Source organism: Bos indicus x Bos taurus, chromosome 4 (genome assembly GCF_003369695.1).
Source record: "Bos indicus x Bos taurus breed Angus x Brahman F1 hybrid chromosome 4, Bos_hybrid_MaternalHap_v2.0, whole genome shotgun sequence".
Lineage (NCBI taxonomy): Eukaryota > Metazoa > Chordata > Mammalia > Artiodactyla > Bovidae > Bos > Bos indicus x Bos taurus.
In genome coordinates, this window is record NC_040079.1 from 25456334 (window position 1) to 25476927 (window position 20594).

The 20594-nt window shown below is 47.6% G+C and overlaps 1 protein-coding gene and 1 long non-coding RNA gene across 4 annotated transcripts in view; one reads left to right on the forward strand and one right to left on the reverse strand.

The window, feature by feature from the left end:
• Nucleotides 1-20594, forward strand: part of COPG2 (coatomer protein complex subunit gamma 2) — a 144612-nt gene that overhangs the window by 121475 nt on the left and 2543 nt on the right. The gene's annotated exons all lie outside the window — the stretch shown is intronic.
• LOC113891213 lies at nucleotides 173-20491 on the reverse strand. The gene is made up of 2 exons (XR_003510698.1): nucleotides 6169-20491; nucleotides 173-932 (listed from the first exon to the last, which is right to left on the reverse strand). It is a non-coding gene; the product is annotated as an uncharacterized LOC113891213 (long non-coding RNA).

Sequence of the window (20594 nt, forward strand, 5' to 3'; positions counted from 1 at the left end):
AGACGCTCTCCTGCACTGACCTCTCCCACCCACTTCGGCCTTTCCATCAGTGTGGACGTCCCCTCTGGTGCTCTCTGCCCGCGTACATACAACCCCTCTTCCTTTCAGTCTGCACTTGCATCGTCTGGGCTTCGTATCTCAAGCATCCTCAGCTCTGGGACCACCAAGTTGGCAATTCACTCTTGAACCATTAACAGCAATTCCAACACAACACCATCATTCAGGTGCCTTGTCGCCTACATCCATTTGCTCGCTGTCTGCCTGGTCCTGGGTCCTTTTCCTCCAAGTCTGACAGTCTGGACTCTGATGCTCCCTCAGACCCGGGGGCTCATCTGCTCACCCTTCTCCACTGGGACACTGCCTCGAGCAGCCCATCCTGTGCTGGCCTCTTCCCACCTCTCCCACTTCCTCACTCGCCTGACCTGTGCTGTGCTCTTCCTCCTGCAGGGGCTTCCTCATGCCCTTTGCCCACTCCTAGGGGTAGGTTCTCCGCACCCACTGTCTCCTAGCTCCCTGCCGTCCCTCTGGGCACAGTGTGTTCCCGGATCCTCTCAACAAGCCTCCTCTCCTCTCCTGGCTCCCGGGCGCCGTCTCCCGCGGTTCCTCACTCTCTGGCCTATCGGACAGAGGTGGACCTCTCCTCCACCACCCTCTCTCAGTTGTCCGAGGTAGCTCACCTGACCTCCCACATCCTGGGCCCGGTTTCTAGATCTCTCCTGGTTTCTCCAGGTCACACACAGCAACACTTCTGCTACTCTCTGTGACCCTCCAGCCGGCCTGCGTTGTCTCCTCTGCTGTGTGCGCCCTTCTCAGTCTCCCATCCGCTGCTCAACCCAGTTCAGCCGTCTCTGCCTCAGACACATTGTCACACACTGTCTGTCCACATGTCCAGCCTCCAAAACTCCTATCCTCCCAGCTCCCCCCAGTGTAACCTTTCCTATTCCATTCAGATCGTTTCACACTCCTCTGACACATTCGAGGGGAACCGTTCCTGACTCTCTGCCTTCATCCCTTCACCACACTCCTGATACCTTTAGCCTCGCCCTGGGCTGCCACCCCTCCCTACCCCCAGCCTCCCTCTGCACTCTGCCCTGGGCCTGCTGCCGCCCTCCTCCTCCCCTCCCTCCTAGCAGCCACCTGTCCCCAGACGCTCTCCTGCACTGACCTCTCCCACCCTCTTCGAGCTTTACATAAGTGTGGACGTCCGCTCTGGTGCTCTCTGCCCGCGTACATACAACCCCTCTTCCTTTCATTCTCCACTTGCATCCTTGGGCTTCGTATCTCAAGCATCCTGAGCTCTGGGACCATCAAGTTGGCAATTCACTCTTGAACCATTAACAGCAATTGCAGCACAACACCATCATTCAGGTGCCTTGTCGCCTACATCCATTTGCTCGCTGTCTGCCTGGTCCTGGGTCCTTTTCCTCCAAGTCTGACAGTCTGGACTCTGATGCTCCCTCAGACCCGGGGGCTCATCTGCTCACCCTTCTCCACAGCCCCACTGCCTCTAGCAGCCCATCCTGCGCTGGCCTCTTCCCACTTCTTCACTCGCCTGACCTATGCTGTGCTCTTTCTCCTGAGGGGGCTTCCTCATGCCCTTGGCCCACTCTGGGGGGCAGGTTCTCCACACCCACTCTCTCCTATCTCCCTGCCATCCCTCTGGGCACAATGGGTTCCCGGATCCTCTAAACAAGCCTCCCCCCTGTCCTGGCTGCCGGGCGCCGTCTCCTGCGGTTCCTCACTCTCTGGCCTGTCAGACAGAGGTGGACCTCTCCTCCACGACCCTCTCTCAGTTGTCCGAGGCAGCTCACCTGACCTCCCACATCCTGGGCCCGGTTTCTTCGTCTCTCCTGGTTTCTCCAGCACACACACAGCAACACTTCAGCTACTCTCTATGACCCCTCCAGCTGGCCTCAGTTGTCTCCTCTGCTGTGTGCTGCCTTCTCAGTCCCCCATTTGCTGCTCAACCCAGTTCAGTCGTCTCTGCCTCGGACACACTCTGCTGAACTCACAGGCCCCACCCTCCAGCACATGCTACAGAGCCCGGCTGAGCTCACCTCCCAGGTCCCACAGCCCCTGTAACCTTTCATGTTTCCATGCATACCCTCGTCTCACACTCTGACACATCTTTTAGGGATCCTCGGTCTCTGATTCTTCTCCCCCTTCCTTTCGCCACAGCGCTCTCACTTCTCACCTTCTGCCCCCGACACCTCCATCCTCTGTCCAGACCTGCACAGAGCCCTCGGCCCGCTGTCCCCCTACCTCTTCCTCCCCACTCCTATCAGTCACTTCTCTGGCCAGATGCTCTGACCTCTCCCACCCGCTCTGCCCCTTCCATCGTGTGGACGTCCCTTCCCGTGCTCTATGCGCAAATACACTCAATGCTCCTTCCTTTCAGTCACCGTTTCCATCTCCCTTAGCCCTACTCAGAAGTCTTAAGCTCAGGGACACCATGCTTGCAATCCACTCCCAACCAACTGATAGTAACCACCTCCCCAGTCCCACCCCAGCCCCCACCGTTCCAGGTGCCTTGTCGGCTACATCCATTTGCTCGCTGTCTGCCTGGTCCTGGGTCCTTTTCCTCCAAGTCTGACAGTCTGGACTCTGATGCCTCCCTCTGCCCCACCCATGGGCTCATCTGCTCACCCTTCACCTCTCTGCCCAGCTCTCCACCTGCCCTCCCCCCCAGTGATTCTCACCCGAGGATGCATGACCCCCAAGGCTGGCCTATCAGCAGCATCTCTGAGGAATGTTTTTGTGTTTTCTTTTTGCATGTTTTTGGGTTTGTTTTGTTTGGAGCAGAGCGCTGCTCGCCCTCCGATGTTCTGATAGGCCTCCCTTGGGGTCCATGCCCCAGCCCCCCGCGGGTGAAAACCACCCCCCCCACCCCGGGGAAGAATCACTGCTGTGGAGGGCCAGCCTGCCTCCCTGGGCTGCACTCTCCCCTTGCCAGCTCCTCAAAGATCCCAGCTCTGCTGCCCTGACACTGGCCCAGCACTATCCCCCTGGAACTCCCTCATTCCCTTCCACGTTAGCTCCCTGACACCTGACGTGCCCCAGACCCCAGTCTGCATTAAACACTCTTCCTTTCGCACACACCTATGTACCCCTTCTACCCTTCACTCTTTATGACTTTCAGGGTTTGGGACAACGTCTTTGGTCAAACCTGTCCTTCTTGGCACTTGCCACTGTGCATTACCCTAAGTTACACGTCTTCATTTCAGACCTTTGACACCGTCCCCGTGGAGACACTGCCCCCCAGTCTTCCTGTCCCTCAGTGTTTCTACTTCTCCTTCCTCCCTTCTTGCAGCAACTCCCCTTTGTCCTCCCTGGGTGGACTCACTGATCTTCCCGGTCCTCAACCTGTAGTCATCAGCCCAACACTGGATGTGCCATCAGTCCAGAAACTCAGTTAAAAGTAGATGTTTCCAGTGCCTAACGATTGGCTCAAGTCCTCCCGCCCCAATCCCCTACCCCATTAGTTCCAACCCTGCCCTCCCCTAAACCCAGTCAAACCCAACCCTACCCCTACCCAGACCCTCCCACCCCATCCCCCGCAGATCGGATCCGTAGTAGTAAAGAGCCTGGCCAAAAAGTTCTACCCTAGCCATAACACTCCATGCTGCAGCAGCAGCCACTGCTCCCCCCCACCGCTAGCCACCCCTGTCTTTTCACACCTCCCTCCACAGACCTCTGCCCCAGCTGGCTGGCCTTGTAACTCTTAAGTCGTTCCGCCTGCCAGAATGCCTCTCTGCCACCTCCCTCTTCTCCTTCTTCCCCCTGCTGGTGTCCAGTCTGTGTCCCTTCCCCTGCCCTTGCTCCCCGGGTGCCTCCTATCTTCTGGTCTGTTGCTGGTAGATGACTCTCCCTTGGTGCTGCAGTTGAGGCCCCATGTGAACACTGCTTCCTGAGACCTTTCCTCATGTGACCCATTTCGTCCCTCTCCCTTCCTGACCCTGCTCTAGGGACTCAGCTCATAGGGAACTCCTCCATACTCTCCTCCCTTCATCCCTTCAGCACAGCACTGTTGCCTTCTGGCTTCCCTCTTGCTCCCACACCCAGCAACCGCAGTCTCACCCTGCTCAGAGCTCGGGTGCTGCTGTCCAGCCTCCTGAGCTTCTCCTCCTCCCTCAGAGCACTCATCTGCCCCAGACGCTCTCCCACACTGTCCTCTCCCGTTTGCTCTGCCCCTTCCTTCTCTAGGAAGAGTCTGTCTCTAGGGGCCCACGATCTCCAAGCTCGGTCATGTCTGTTACTGAGTAGCTTCAGGGCATCCCTTCTCTGTAGGGGTGCTCCCCCTGTGACCTGCTTTTGTGTCATACTCTCTTCTTCCCCTACCCTGCTATGTTCGCTCCGAAACCATCTGTCTCTTGTCAGGTCCTTCCACTGGGTCTAGTGTGCCTGTCTTTTTAGGCTTCCTAATCCTTATACCCACCTCATCTCACCTTCCTTACTCTTCTCTGTTCCCTTTTAATCAACCACTGACCACAGTTCTTTCCACCAGGCCCCCACTCCCCCTCTCCTCCTTCCCTCTCCACTGCTTCTCTCTCTCCCATCGGCCCTGGGCTCCACGCCTTGCCCCCCACTCCCCAGTGACATGGTCTGGATCTACGCCTTGCCCTCTTTCCCTCTGGGCCATGATCCCCTCCTGTGCAGATTTTAAGATCTTCCTCTTTCCATCCCATTCTGCATTGCCCCCTCTGTTGTTTCCTGGATTAAGGATCTCAAGCAAGAGTCCTTCACTGCCAAGCCCCTCCGTATCCCACCCACTGCCCACTCCCTCTGCTCCTTTGCTGCCCACATGATCTTCTCAGACTAGACCTCTGACACCCCACTGCTTTTGAAGGTCCCCCTCCTTCCATGTGTATAGTCTCTCCACCACAAGCTGCGCTTGCACCCCGCTTTCCAGTGCCTGCCCCCCCGAAGAGCAAAAGCTCAAAATTGGTGATGGCTGGGAAATGTCAGCGCAGCCCTGCTTCTCCCTCACTGCCCGCCAGTTTTGCCACCCACACTCTGAACTCCAACCATCTAAGTCCATCCAAAATCTCTGAGGTTATGCACTGGTGGTTCTCCGTAGGATCCTTCTTAATGTGCAGTGATGCCCGGTCACTGCAGCTCCAGGACCCCATCTGCTCCTGAGGACCTGAGGTTTTCAAATGCCTGGACAGTTAGGTCTCATCGCTGTGCTGCACCTACGTCCTGCCCCTTGAACCCTGAAATCTGCTGAAGTCTCCAGATTGAGCACTCTGTAGGCTGCCTTCCCCTTTCCCTGCTGAGCCCCTCACGCATCCCTAAGGCTTTCTCCCTCCCCCTTCTCTTGTGATGTCCATCCCCGTTTCTCTTCCCTTCCATCCTCTGAGCAACTCCCTACCACTCAGTCATGAGAAGCATGCAGTGTTCTTCTCCTTGACCAACGCTCATGCTCCCAGGATGGTCAATTTCTTTGTCCCCAGTACACTGTACTAAATCCATCTACTGTGTGGATTCCACCCTAGGCCCCATGCCTTTCTGTGCCCACTGCACTGGGGAAGGTCATTGCTTCTTTGTGCCCTTTCTACTCATCTTTCGCCATCTCCAGCATCTCCACCGCACCATTGCCTCTACCAGCCCATCCTGCGCTGGCCTCTTCCCACCTCTCCCACTTCCTCACTCGCCTGACCTGTGCTGTGCTCTTCCTCCTGCGGGGGCTTCCTCATGCCCTTGGCCCACTTTGGGGGGCAGGTTCTCCATACCCACTCTCTCCTAGCTCCCTGCCGTCCCTCTGGGCATAATGGGTTCCCGGATCCTCTGAACAAGCCTCCCCTCCTGTCCTGGCTGCCGGGCGCCGTCTCCTGCAGTTCCTCACTCTCTGGCCTGTCGCACAGAGGTGGTCCTCTCCTCCACGACCCTCTCTCAGTTGTCCGAGGTAGCTCACCTGACCTCCCACATCCTGGGCCCGGTTTCTTCGTCTCTCCTGGTTTCTCCAGCACGCACACAGCAACACTTCAGCTACTCTCTCTGACCCCTCTAGCTGGCCTCAGTTTTCTCCTCTACCTGTGTGCCCTTCTCAGTCTCCTATCCGCTGCTCAACCCAGTTCAGCCGTCTCTGCCTCACACACATTGAAACACACTGTCTGTCCACATGTCCAGCCTCCAAAGCTCCTATCCTCCCGTTCCCTGTAGGGTAACCTTTCCTGTTCCATTCAGATCGTTTCACACTCCTCTGACACATTCGTGGGGAACCGTTCCTGACTCTCTGCCTTCATCCCTTCACCACAGTACTGATACCTTTAGCCTCGCCCTGGGCTGCCACCCCTCCCTACCCCCAGCCTCCCTCTGCACTGAGCCCTGGGCCTGCTGCCGCCCTCCTCCTCCCCTCCCTCCTAGCAGCCACCTCTCCCCAGACGCTCTCCTGCACTGACCTCTCCCACCCACTTCGGCCTTTCCATCAGTGTGGATGTCCGCTCTGCTGCTCTCTGCCCGCGTACATACAACCCCTCTTCCTTTCAGCCTGCACTTGCATGTCTGGGCTTCGTATCTCAAGCATCCTCAGCTCTGGGGCCACCAAGTTGGCAATTCACTCTTGAACCATTAACAGCAATTCCAACACAACACCATCATTCAGGTGCCTTGTCGCCTACATCCATTTGCTCGCTGTCTGCCTGGTCCTGGGTCCTTTTCCTCCATGTGTGACAGTCTGGACTCTGATGCTCCCTCAGACTCGGGGGCTCATCTGCTCACCCTTCTCCACTGGGCCACTGCCTCGAGCAGCCCATCCTGTGCTGGCCTCTTCCCACCTCTCCCACGTCCTCACTCGCCTGACCTGTGCCGTGCTCTTCCTCCTGCAGGGGCTTCCTCATGCCCTTGGCCCACTTTAGGGGGCAGGTTCTCCACACCCACTGTCTCCTAGCTCCCTGCCGTCCCTCTGGGCACAGTGTGTTCCCGGATCCTCTCAACAAGCCTCTCCTGTCCTGGCTGCCGGGCGCCGTCTCCTGCGGTTCCTCACTCTCCAGCCTGTCAGACAGAGGTGGACCTCTCCTCCACGACCCTCTCTCAGTTGTCCGAGGTAGCTCAGCTGACCTCCCACATCCTGGGCCCGGTTTCTAGGTCTCTCCTGGTTTCTCCAGGGCGCACACAGCAACACTTCAGCTACTCTCTATGACCCCTCCAGCTGGCCTCAGTTGTCTCCTCTGCTGTGTGCTGCCTTCTCAGTCCCCCAACCGCTGCTCAACCCAGTTCAGTCGTCTCTGCCTCAGACACACTCTGCTGAACCCACAGGCTCCACCCTTCAGCACATGCTACAGAGCCCGGCTGAGCTCACCTCCCAGGTCCCACAGCCCCTGTAACCCTTCATGTTTCCATGCAGACCCTCGTCTCACACTCTGACACAGCTCTCAGGGATCCTCAGCCTCTGATTCTGCTCCCCCTTCCTTTCACCACAGCGCTCTCACTTCTTCTCACCTTCTTGCCCCCACACCTGCTGGCCAGCCCCCGCCCCCGACACCTCCACCCTCTGTCCAGACCTGCACAGAGCCTGGGCCTGCTGTCTCCCCCTCCTCCTCCTCCCCGCTCCTAGCAGTCACCTCTGGCCAGATGCTCTGAGCTCTCCCACCCGCTCTGCCCCTTCCATCGTGTGGACGTCCCTTCCCGTGCTCTACGCAAATACACTCAACTCTCCTTCCTTTCAGTCACCATTTCCATCTCCCTTAGCCCTACTCAGAAGTCTTAAGCCCAGGGACACCATGCTTGCAATCCACTCCCAACCAACTGATAGTAACCACCTCCCCAGTCCCACCCCCAGCCCCCACCGTTCCAGGTGCCTTGTCGGCTACATCCATTTGCTAGCTGTCTGCCTGGTCCTGGGTCCTTTCTCCAAGTCTGACAGTCTGGACTCTGATGCCTCCCTCTGCCCCACCCATGGGCTCATCTGCTCACCCTTCACCTCTCTGCCCAGCTCTCCACCTGCCCTTCCCCCCAGTGATTCTCACCCGAGGATGCATGACCCCCAAGGCTGGCCTATCAGCAGCATCTCTGAGGAATGTTTTTGTGTTTTCTTTTTGCATGTTTTTGGGTTTGTTTTTGTTTGGAGCAGAGCGCTGCTCGCCCTCCGATGTTCTGATAGGCCTCCCTTGGGGTCCATGCCCCAGCCCCCCCGCGGGTGAAAACCACCCCCCCCACCCCGGGGAAGAATCACTGCTGTGGAGGGCCAGCCTGCCTCCCTGGGCTGCACTCTCCCCTTGCCAGCTCCTCAAAGATCCCAGCTCTGCTGCCCTGACACTGGCCAGGCACTGTCCTGGTCCTCCTGGAACCACCTCATTCCTGTCCATCTTACATGCCCCAAACTCCAGCCTTTTTTTCCCAGTTAAACTTTTCATTTTCTTAAGTCTGCCTTCCCTCTTGGTCAGGAATAACTGTTGAATGGGATTTTAATTCTTTCTTCATAAACTTCCTAAACCATCCCTCATTCATTCCAGTATTACAGTTTTCAAAGTGTTTCTTGTTCCCTGTGTTATAGACCCTGGAAATCTACTCATTGCAGCTCTCATTCTTTTGTGTATTTAATATTTTGCAGGAAACGCTCTAACCTTTCCTCTCATCCTTTGTTCCTCTACTATAGTCTCATTGCCAGACTCTTAATTTCTCTCCTTTCTAGATCTCGTTGAAAACTTGAATCTTCCTGAACCCAGGTATTAAAAGGTGTATGTGAGTTTAACCCCTGTTCTTAACCTGATTTCACTCACATTCTCATTTAATATTTTCTTCTTTCATTAACACTTCACATGTTTTAAGTTTATATACTGTAACGAGCTGGGCAGGATTCTGTGTTCTCTCCTTACTTTACCCAGTCTTTGCTATTCTCCTCCTCATGCATCGGGTGTTACTAGACTCTAGTTTTGTCATTGTCGCTATGTAATCCATGCAGTTTTCCTTTCCTTTGTTCTTCCTCTATTTCCATTATTACTGAATAAGGACATTTTCGTCTCATTCTTATTTCTTCTCATGGACTCCTTAATTTCTAGGTGTAACTCTAGTTTTGCTTATCTGTTTTGTTCCCCTTTCTCTTCTCTGCCATATTCCAAGCCTGCATACCTCAACCCAACCCCATTTCATAATTTGCCCAGTACCATCTTACCAAGTTATAAATCCTTTCTACATGCGGATGTGCAGTTTTTAATTCATTCCATGGCATCCTTTCCCCCATGTCAGCTGAACCCCTCTTTGTTTCTGTCTTCTTTTTTCACTTTGCCTTTTTGTAATATTCCACTCTAATGTATGCAGTTGCCTTCTGACTTGTTTCCATCTGCCTTCACTTATTTAATACTTTTGACCTGTCTTTAATCCTGTGTCCATTTCTGCCCTCAGCAAGGATCTCCTTGTTGTGAAACTGTTTTCCCCTGTGTTTAATTTTGTTCTCACAAATGTTTTTATCCATACAGTGCTCTTTCCTTGATTTCTATCACCTACATTCTTCCTTGCTCCATTAGATACAATTATACCAAACCTTGTTTTTCAGCATATCATTGCTCACGCGATCTTTCCCATCTAAGGTTAGATTTTGCTTTTCCACCCATTCTCTTCTGTTTCTTCTTTCCCTATTCTACCTTTTATTAACCGTTTTATACTGAGTATGTTCCATTCTCACACACTCACTAATACCTCCCTCTTTGGTTCTTTTTGTTCTACATTCATTGCTCAATCCAGTTCCATGTTTGTCCTTTCTTACATATTTTGCTGAACTGCTTTAGTTTTCTATTTATTCCTTGGTTGGAGCCCTGCAATTTGTCTTGTTATAGGGCCACTTCACTGAGTTTCTCTTTGACCTTTCTGCCAACTACACTGTCTTATGCAGACATGCTTTCGCAGATCCTGTCCTTATGTCTCATTTTCAGTTATCACTTTATCTCCCCACCTTTCTTTTTTAATAAATGCCTCACCACCTAGTTCTCTTCCTGACTCAGCTGCTTTATAAGGACAAGCAATTTTCATTATCTTTTCTTTAAAATATGCTGAATAACAGTTTTTCTTAGTAAATGCTTATATTGCAATATCTTAAATTCAAAAGGCCTGTAACCATCTTCATTAAAAAAAAAATCCAATGTATCTTCTCAACCATCACAAAAATGCTATTATAAAAAACTCTTAAGTATTTCTTATAAACCACTTTCAAGAACAACTACATAATTATTTAGCATAAAATTCATTCACTAGTGTACATGTTTGTTTGTAGTGCAAAATGACCCCATACTATAAGACTGTAATTGCATTCTCCATTTTACACTGCATGGATAATGAAAGGTTCTCAAGAGAAATACCAAATGCAGATACATTTTTTAAATGCAATGTGTAAGAAACTTTTGGGAAACATTTACTTACCAACTGGTGAATTGCTGGAGTTGATCCACACATATTGTAGGGAAGACGACAGGAATAATGCACAACACATTTAAAACCCTTGAGCATAGGAAGTGAGCTTATAGATGGAGGAACTATATCTGCAGCAAACATACACTATCCCAAACAGTACAGACTCAGTTTTTGCCAGCTTAAGAGTGCTGACTGACTGTACCAGGTTGCTGGAGCACATGATGATATGCAGGTTAAAAACTTTTCATGTTAACAAGTATTCTGATAATGTAGTAAACAGCTGGAGATACCCACATTCTTCATTCTGGTCCCAGGAATATTTGCCATTTTGCACCTTGCATGCTACATACCCAACCTACTTCATGCATCCCTCTCTAACCAGCATCTTCTCTCCCTTCCCCTTTCCTCTTTCTTTAATACAAGCGTTTGCAGTTGCTTCTTTCACTGTCAACCAGCTCTCATGTGACACCTTAACTTCTTGGCAAACTAACCTCATACTTACAGGCAAGTCTTCCATAACTCCTTTTGAACATCTGCCCTACCACATCTTAAACATTCTCCTTATCTTTCCCTGCAGATTCTGTAATATATGGATGAGTTTAGTACTATGAGGTTTGCTTCCTCATGATCTCTGACCACTCCTTAGTCAATAGCACTCATTTGTTCTACCAGAAAAAAGTATCCAATCCACGCCTCCTAAAAGGTCAATCAGTGGTGATATCTTTAAGTTTCCACCAATGCCTTCTTGTCAAGTTGTATCTTAATCCATGTCTTTCTAACATTTCTTCACAAGTAGTCACTTCAGTCATAAATTTCCCACGAACACTTCAAGAGCCAGCCTACCCAAGTCCTGTTCTTCTTTAGGCCCCAGATCCTCTTTCATTCTAAACACAGTTGAGGGACCTGATGGTTCTGTTTCTTTCATTCACACGTGATCTATGTTGTTGCCATTCTGTTTACTCAGAACTCCTATATAATTCATACTGTGCCCCTTTACTTACTTGCCATCCTCTTATTTTTTTCTTATTCTGTCATAACCTCCGGCCTTAGTATGGAGTAATAGCCATTTCATTCATCACTATGACTATTCAAATAATGTCTTTCCATCTGCAAGTAACTTGAACATTGCTCTTCTGTTCCTTTTCTGCCTCCTCCTTTTGCTGAAAACTCCCTGTGTTTCCTCCAACATGCCTTCTTCTTCCAGCTATATCATTCCAATGAATCTAATCATCTTTTCTGGATATGTATACTTCTAATATTCAGCACCCACAATTCCACCTTCATCCATCTTCCTTATTTCCTGCATTCCGTACTGAAATCTAATCAGGATTCCTGCTTTGGCCCATTTTAAGTCCAGCTGCATTTAATCACTCTCTAACTTCTCATTCTATTGACTACGCTGATTACTAAAAATCTTTTTCCAACAAAACTTTCTGGGCAGCAACACATCATACTCTTGCTCTTATTTAGCAATATTCTCACTTTGCTCAGCTGGTTGATGTCTGGCTTACCATGCAGTTCTTCACTGAACGTCCAGTTCTGACGGCCCTATGCTCCTCATTCTGGCCCTCTTTAGTGCCCTTGTTTGTTTAACATTTTGCGAAACTGCATGCTCTGCACCACAGCCTATATCTACTCCCTTCTCCTTACTTAAACCTCAGCCTCTGTTTTTCCCTACTTTTTCTTTCTCTCTCTTTAAAAATACGTATCTCAGCAGTTTCTCTCAGCCAGTCCTAACAGACTAATTTCTGAGCAGTTTAACATCATACTTCAACAAGTTCTTCCTGAGTTCCATTGATTATTTGCTCTGTCATATATGAACATCTATAATATTTTTGGCTGCCATCTCTAATCATAGTGAGGGACACCTCAAGTCTTCTCTTGAGGTGTACCCTTGAGGCATACTTACATTTACTTGTTAGCAAATACAGTTCATCCTTTCACCAGATAAACCACTCACCTGCACTTTCTAGTCAAACCAGTATCTTTCAGGTTGCTATCAATGACTTATCATCCTAACTTTGCCTTCTAAACATTCTTATCAACCCAGCCCTTTAAAATGTTTTATTCCCCCCAAATTCATACACCTACTGCCTCACTTCTTTATATCTTGATTTTATACTATATTTGATTGATATTTTTTAAAGGAACAGAACAGTGCACATATAATTGAGACTTATGTACCACCTAACCTCTTTCCTAAGAGAAGAATCACTAAATAATTTGATAAACTTTGTTATACTTTTCATAAATATTTATATACCCATAAATAATATGTAATGCTATCTTTGAGGGTTTTTTATATAAATTGTCCCATTTTTTTTTCCATGAAGACTGTAAGTGCTAGTCTACTTTCTAACTCCTACTCATTCATATGCAGGCCTTTACTTCTCTCTCATTATACACACCACTCCCTGTCCTCTTTAACAGCAAACATTTTTAACCAATCAGACCCCTTCTGAGATGTGAAAGACTTCTCCATTCCAGGTCTCTTCAGTTCCATATCTCATTTGCCTTTTTGCTACTCTACTGAGAACCCCATTCTAATTCATGCGATGCTCCCATTACTTAAGATTAAAACCCCCTCTTCTTTCCTATTCTTTTATGCTCTACCATATCTTAACTGTTTCAGCTACTGTCCTATATCACAGCAAAGGGCACAGTATTTTTCTGCTGAGGTTTACCTCCCTAGTGATTCCCAACCATTCCTCAAGAAATACAAATCATCTTCTCTACAGAAGAACCACTGGCCCATGCTCCCTATTTGGTCAATCCTGATGTGTTTTAAGGTTACTAACAATGTCTTTTTATGAGAATTCATCTTAATAAAACCCCTTTAAACTCTATTAAACAAGCTTTTAATTAAAAAATTTTACTCACAGCATTCTAATTTACTGTGAGTAATTTACTCAAAGCATTCTAGTCTACTCTCTAATTCCCATTTTTATCTAGATCCTTGAAACTCTCCTAACAGATACACCACTCATTACCATTGGGCCTTCCCATCCAATGTGAACATTTAAACTTATATCAAGATCTCCATTCTGCATCTCATTATTACATCCCTGATCTGTATTGGTGCCACTCCATTATTCTTAAGTCTTCTCTAGTTCATACAATAGTCCTTTATTCACTTCACAAACTCTCTTTTCCTTCTTAGTCCATTATAAACTTAGTCCAAATACTGTACCATGACCCACCAGTCAATAAACACCATTCTTAAATCAACCCTCCACATCTGCAGGAAGCTTCACTGCTCTTTCATTCCTTTCCCTCTGTTCCTGTGTTGCCCTAGAGAAGCAAGCTTCCTGGTCTTCTGTGTCCCTCTTTTCAGCTTCCACCTACATTTACGCATGCTTACAGATACAGTTGTTGCTTCGGGACAGATATCCCCTCATGTTGGGCACTCACTGCTCAGCCCCTGCCATCTTCCCTAAGTGTCCCACACTCTTTCCCACAGCATTTGTTTGTACCATTGATTCAACAGAAACTTCCAGAGGGTTCCTGTCACTGGCCTACCTTTTGTGTCCATCCCACTTGCCTTGTTTCTGACCTTTCACTCTTATTGACCACACCCATTACTGCCAGTATTTTTCCAAAAAGCATCCTGGACCGCAGAACTTCATACTCCAGCTCTTGTTTGGCTACCTTTTAACCTCACTTTCTCTCCTTATTCATACACACCTCTGACACATCTCCAGTTCCCATTCGCTAATGTTCCCATTTAGCGCTCTTCATGCCCTTCCATGTTTATTCCTCAGCCCTGCATGTTCTTCACCCTAATTCACACACACTTTCTCCTTATTTAGCTTCTAACCTCTTTTGCTCTTTCCTTCTTTGCTATATTTTCATTCAAGTCTCCCCAGGTGCTTCTCTTACCTTCTGTAAATTCTAATATATTTCTTTAACTTCTGAGTATATCTCATATAGTCAATTTTCCTTTGGAGAATTCCCCCATATATCTTCAACTTTCATAGCAATGAATGCATATTCTTTTTGAGGTTTCCTCCTCTCCTCACTCCCACTCTATCCCTCACTCAAAACCAATTTTCTACTCTTTAGACAAGCCTTTCCCCTAGACAGCTGCTAAGCTGTCTTCTTCCTTTTCATCATGGTCTCTGGCTCAGGTGTGGTGCCATATGCCTCCACGTGGTATCAGTGACAGTTTCTTCGTCAATATTAAGTGATACCGTCTCATCTGGCAGCAATGTTAACTTTACTATTGTACTCCTTTTTGGCTTATTAAAAATGGTACCTTATATTCAGCACCCCTCTTTGATTCAGAGACTGGGTACGTACATATTCCCATATCTAGATAAAGGAACATGTCACATTCAGCAGTCACGGTTCAGACCCTGGACTGGATTATATAGTTCCAGCCCCTGTAGCCTGTCTTCTACAAAGTCTCCTGAACAGTTCCCCCCACCCATCACCTCAGTTCTTATGTAGCCACATTCCCTCCTTCCTCTCTTTGAGTGGTTGTGATCGAGATTAACAAAAATCACTGTCTTCAGGTTCCTCCTCTCCCACGTCCCAGGATTTCTCACTCTAGCACTCTTTCAATGCCCCTACTCGTTGGCCATGTTACTTCCTGCAAGCTTCCCACCCAAGTCTTAAGTCACACAGCCCCTTCCCTTTTTATAGCCACCATTCTCCCTTTATCTACTGTCTTTTCTTACAAGTCTCCTCAGTTGCTTATTTTCAACTAATCCTAGTATGACTGCTTGCTAGCAAAGATTTTTTAATCAGAATTACTCCTTATCTGCCTTTATCTAAAGCAGTGGCTCTCAAACTTCAGTTTGTTAAAATACAAACGACTGAGTCCCACTCGAAATTGCTGATTCAGTGGGTCTAGTGGGGCCGAAGAATTTTCTAACAAAAACCAACCCCTTTAATTTAAAATTTCCAACGAAGGCATCAGGAGCGAGTCTACTCCTGACTATCACTCCTTTTCAAGCCTGTTTCTCTCCCATTGTACAGACTAGTCATTGCAGTCTGGCTGACACCCAGCACACTGAGCACTTTGGCCCGTCCTCACACCTGCAGGCTTGCCCACTCTGGGAATCCTGAGGGTCCTGTGGTTTGCTTGTTGCCCTCCATTCAGAGTCGCCCTCTTGTCTGTGCAGCACTCCTCTTGGCTTTAACTCCCCCCGCCCCGTGCCCTCTTCTGTGTCTTTTGGCCCACATATGGGACCTTCTCTCTCCAGTCAATAGCTGTCATTCTTTAAATGGTATTCTTTTAATCTGGGGGCATCTGTAACGTCACTCTCCAATTCGTTTTCTTGTTACCTGTCTTGCCCTGAAGAACTGTGGTACCTTATCTTTAGCTTCTCTTCTTGTTTTAGCTACCATTCTATTTCACTCAAGTGGATCCAGTCTCCTTGGAAACAGCACTCCCTAGCCAGGTTCTCTCCTCTGTAGCTGTCTCTTCACTTTCTGAAAACCTTCACATGGCAGAGTAAATTCTAAGGATAACTTTAACATGGTATCTGCATGATATTTGTTTGTATCTCCCTTTGGTTTTTGCCCTCCCACATCTTAATTACATATAGCATAATTTCCTTTACCATCTGTACATGAAAATAACAAATGAAGTTTTACTTTTCAGTTGGGTTTACAACTATCCCTGGCCGCTTACCTCATGATCCATGCTACAGAACCAAGTGCTCAGAGATTTATCTTGGTGTCGTTGAGGTTGCTAGCCTGTTTTTAATCCTCCTAACTAAAACATCCCATTACTTTTAGGCCCTGTTCTTCTCCCATTGTATATACTGCTTTTCAGACTCTGGCATTAAGAACCATCATTTGACCAATTAGACCTATTATAAGATCTTACAGGAGTTCCCATTCTGGGAAACTGTTCCTCATCTTATCTGCCCATGCCACTCCACCTGTTCTCAATTACTCTTCACGTAGTTCTTCCCTTGGGTAGTTTCCCATCTCTCTTCTTTCTTGTTTAATCATGATCTCTGGTACAAGTACAGTGCCAGCTCCCTCCTGCAGTACCTGCCAGTCTTCACATGACCCCATCTCTTCTGCAGGCTCCTCTGCTCTTTCCTTTGATTGACCCTAGAGAAACACTATGTTACCTACATCACTCGTTTTTTCAGCAACTACCTTTGTAGCACTCCCCATGGATTGAGTAGTGAGTGTTTTTCTTTCATCTTCCTTGTTTCCTGCACACTATTATGAGTACATTTGCACTCTTCAGTTCAGTACAGACCTTCTGCCACTGGCCATGGCTCAGATCCATCACCTTTAGACTCTTGTTTTATCACTCAGTTGGTCATATTTGTTGCTTCAAACATCACTGGAGCAAAGATTCCCAGATTCTGTTAGGCACTCACTCATTAACACCAGCTCTCATATGCCACTTCCTCTTCACATCCTCTCTCCTCTTTGGTTGTAATCTAGCTTAGCTCCCATCTCTCTACTTAATACGCATCTCTGCCCTTTTCCAGTGTTCCTCCTTCTGGCCCTCTTTACTGCCCTTCCCTACTCTCACACACCTTACATTCAGCACCCCAACTTAAACCCTCTAACTTCTGTTTTATGCTTCTAGCCTCCATCTTCTCACCTGTCTCTTCCTCCAGAATTTTTTCCACACAAATCTCCCTAGGAAATGTCTGTCACTTTTAGCCATAATAGGGTAACTTCTAAGAGTAACCAATTTTAATGGTACCCTGCAGTAATCTACCATATCTCAGCTGTCTATCACCCTTTCATTTACCATCTGTCTACAGATGAAATGGATGCAAATACTTCTCTTCAGGTATATTTCCTTCAGAATCTTCACTCATCTCCCCATCTACTACAATAACCTATCCTCTGGCCAAACTACCTATTCACGTCCTCTAATAAGTCAAACCTGATCTCTAAAGATGCCAGCAGTGGGTTTTTATCTGCATTCACTGTAACTGGCTTCCTTATATACTTTCCTGTCACCCAAGTCCTTTGACAATTTCCCTCCAAATTGGTGCTTCAAGAGCTGATCTGCTCCTCCCTCCCACTCCAGTCTTTGGCCTCACACTTTGTGTACTTCTCATCCCCACACGGTCTTTACGTTCAAAACGTGTCCCGTTAGACCCTGCTGAGCTCTGGCAGGGTTTTTGATTCAAAATCTTTGTTCCACACCTCTCTGCCTTCTCTGCTTTCCACTGTACAGTATTTCCATTTCTTTGCCTCCAGTCTCTCTCTCCTTTCCTATTCCATCCTGACTTGTGGCCCAGGAGTGCTGTCTTACCCTTCCTGTTGACCCCTGTCATTCCTCAGTGGCTCCTCTCTGCCTGGGAGCAGTCTAATCTTTCGGTTCTGTACCTTTCTTCCTTGCCCCCCATATTTGTCCTAGAACAGCCTTATCTTCAGCACCCCTCCTGCCACGTGTGTAGCGTTTCCCTGGAGAGCACATATCCTCATTTTTGGCACTCACTGCCCCACTCGCTTTCTTTCATTTGCCTTGACTCCCCTCACTCTCTATGCACTGCTTTCTTCTCAGTTCGGTCCAGACCTGTGGGGAATGCTGCAGGTAGCTTGTGTTTCTGGCCCATCCCTCCTATCCTCTTATCTTCTGCCCCACTGACCACATCCTTCTCAATATCTATCATTCCAGCGAAGCTTTCTGGAATCGCCGCATAATCCCCCTTACCTAGTCGCAGTCTTCCTTCCCTCCAGTGGCTGAGGCCTGGCCGCTCCCAACCTGCCATTTGTCATAGCGCATGTCCTGCTCCCCAGCCTGAGTCACACAGCTCTTGCCTTTCTTGTCTTCCAGCATCCAGCTTTTCTTTAATTCTGTGTTTTGGGGTTTTTTCCGTACAGGTTTGCTCAATAGTTATCTCCCATTTTCAGTCAGTCCTCACAAGACAAGCCTCCTTTCTGGGAACAGTTTTAATGCAGATCTTCAGGGCATTCCTCCCCTGTGCCCTTGTTATCTGCCTTGTGTGGCTCATGAAGCACTTATCTTTTTTATGGCAATATGCTCAGTCTTGTCCTCCTGCCATGGAAAGGCTCTCTCACCCACTCTCCTCATCGCTCATGTTAGTAGTCATCCTTTCTCACAACAATAAGCGATTGCTACCAGTGGGTTTTACTGGAGTTCACCTTAGAGTCCATGTAACTCTTCACTGTATCAACCAAACCATTTAATTGAAAATTTGCCACAAAAGTTTCAGGAACACTATCTGTATTAATACCACTCCCGTTTACTTTTTTAATCCATTTTTCCTTATCCTTGCTTATACATAGTGTCTTGTGTCTTTACTCATAATAAAATTTAACCAGGTAGCCCAGTCTCCGATCTACCATTGTTCCCATCTCTCTTTACTGCTCTTCCTCATTTTCCAGTGGCCTCGGTGAACCAGCATGGGATTCGCCATACCCCATAATCTTCTATGACTCAGCATCTGCTCTGCCTCTCCATTTTTATTTGACCTTTGTCCATACCATAGTCCCATCTTCTCCTTTTTTTTTAAAATAACTCAACTGACCCATTCTAAATTTCTGTTAATTTCTACTTTCTTCTTCCACCTTCCTCCTGCAGAAAACCCTACCTCAGTTTAACCAAGATCATTCATCAATGAACCCCCTACTGCACTGAAACAGATTCTGTAATTGATAGGTACACCCTTTCCTATGTGGGGCAATCCACTTCCACCATCTGTTTTCAGTATACTTGAGTAAATTCACTTGCTTTCTGAATTCAGGCCTGTTATTCATAGGATTCCTAGCAGTGGCTTCAATTATCTCTAACATTTTAATCTCTTGACTGCTTAAGCTCACTAGAGCCTACTGCAAAATATCTATTCTCCTCCTCCTTCCTTGGAAGTATAAAGTATTTCAGATTTGTTCCTAAACAGATTCTCTTCTCAGCACCTATGTACTAGCATCTCCTTACTGCTTCCATTTATACCATGCCTTTCTGGCCTCTTTCCTTTGGCTTGTGTACCTTCCTCTGCTTGCCGAAGCTCTTTTGCATCTTTTGAGAATCCGATTAAACTGTACATCCTTTCAAATTTGTTGTAATTTCCCCAGGCTGTTAATCCTGAACTCCCACATAGCACTCTGTTAAAGCTTACATTAAAGAGTCTATAGCATTGAATTGTAATGCCAACAGGTGTGTAGAGGTAGACCTCTCACACATGCTTATTCAACTCCTAGACAATCAGCTGTGGGGAGAGAGGTCATGTCTTAGTCATCTTTTTACCTAAGGGCCTGGCACATTTATTTGCACCTTTACATTATAAATATATTGACATTTTCTATATTTTTGAATGGAGGGAGTTTACTAAAGTTAAGATTGAGCAAATGAAAGTCCCACTCTCCAACCTGTCACACATGGTCTTTACATCTGAGCCTGTTCTTTCCTTTCCTAGCCTGTCCCCCAGCTTTCTAACTCCACAGTTTCACACACACACACTGTCCCCCAGCCTTCTAACTCCATAGTTTCTCTCTCTCTCTCTCTCTCTCTCTCTCTCTCTCTCTCACACACACACATACACACACACTGTCCCCCAGCTTTCTAACTCCAGTTTCATACACACACACGAAACTGTTTAAACTGTTAATCCTTTTCCAGTCCATGGACTAGACCCTTTGTGCCTTTTCTTCATCCATGATTAATAAATACCCTCCTTTAAACAATTTAGAAAATCCTATCTTCTTCATGAAGACTTCACTGTCCTTCTTTTCTTACTGTTTCTGCTGATTATCTCAAAACATATCATTGCCCACTTGCTCTTCCATTGTACGACACTGACTTTGCCAATATTAGAACTTCATTGCTGACCTACTCACTACAGGTTGAAAGTTGACATACTGCAAGTTCATTCTGGTGATCTGTAAATCCACTGTTGGTCCACAATCTCTAGATATGATTATTTGTAAAAGATACTGAGACTCTGATATACTTTGTCAGGATTAATGATCTGTGTGCTTGTAACTATCCATATTTTATGCTTTGTCAGCTCGTAAACCAGTGGCTTTTAATGTTTTGCCCGGTGTGGTGGAAAGTTCCTTGGAAAGTGTCTCCCCTGCTGCTTTCCTGATCCATAGTCAGATGCTTTACCACTGAGCTCGACCCCCTGCTTTCCTTATCTGAATATAAAAACAGAATTTTGCTCAGGTCTTGTTTTCTGTACTATTCTGACTTGCAGCAGGAACCAGATTTCAAAGTCCAGCCTACAGGTGCCTTGTGAGAACTATGACCCTAGAGAACAGCCTACATATGTTTCACTTGATAATTCAGAACACAGAGC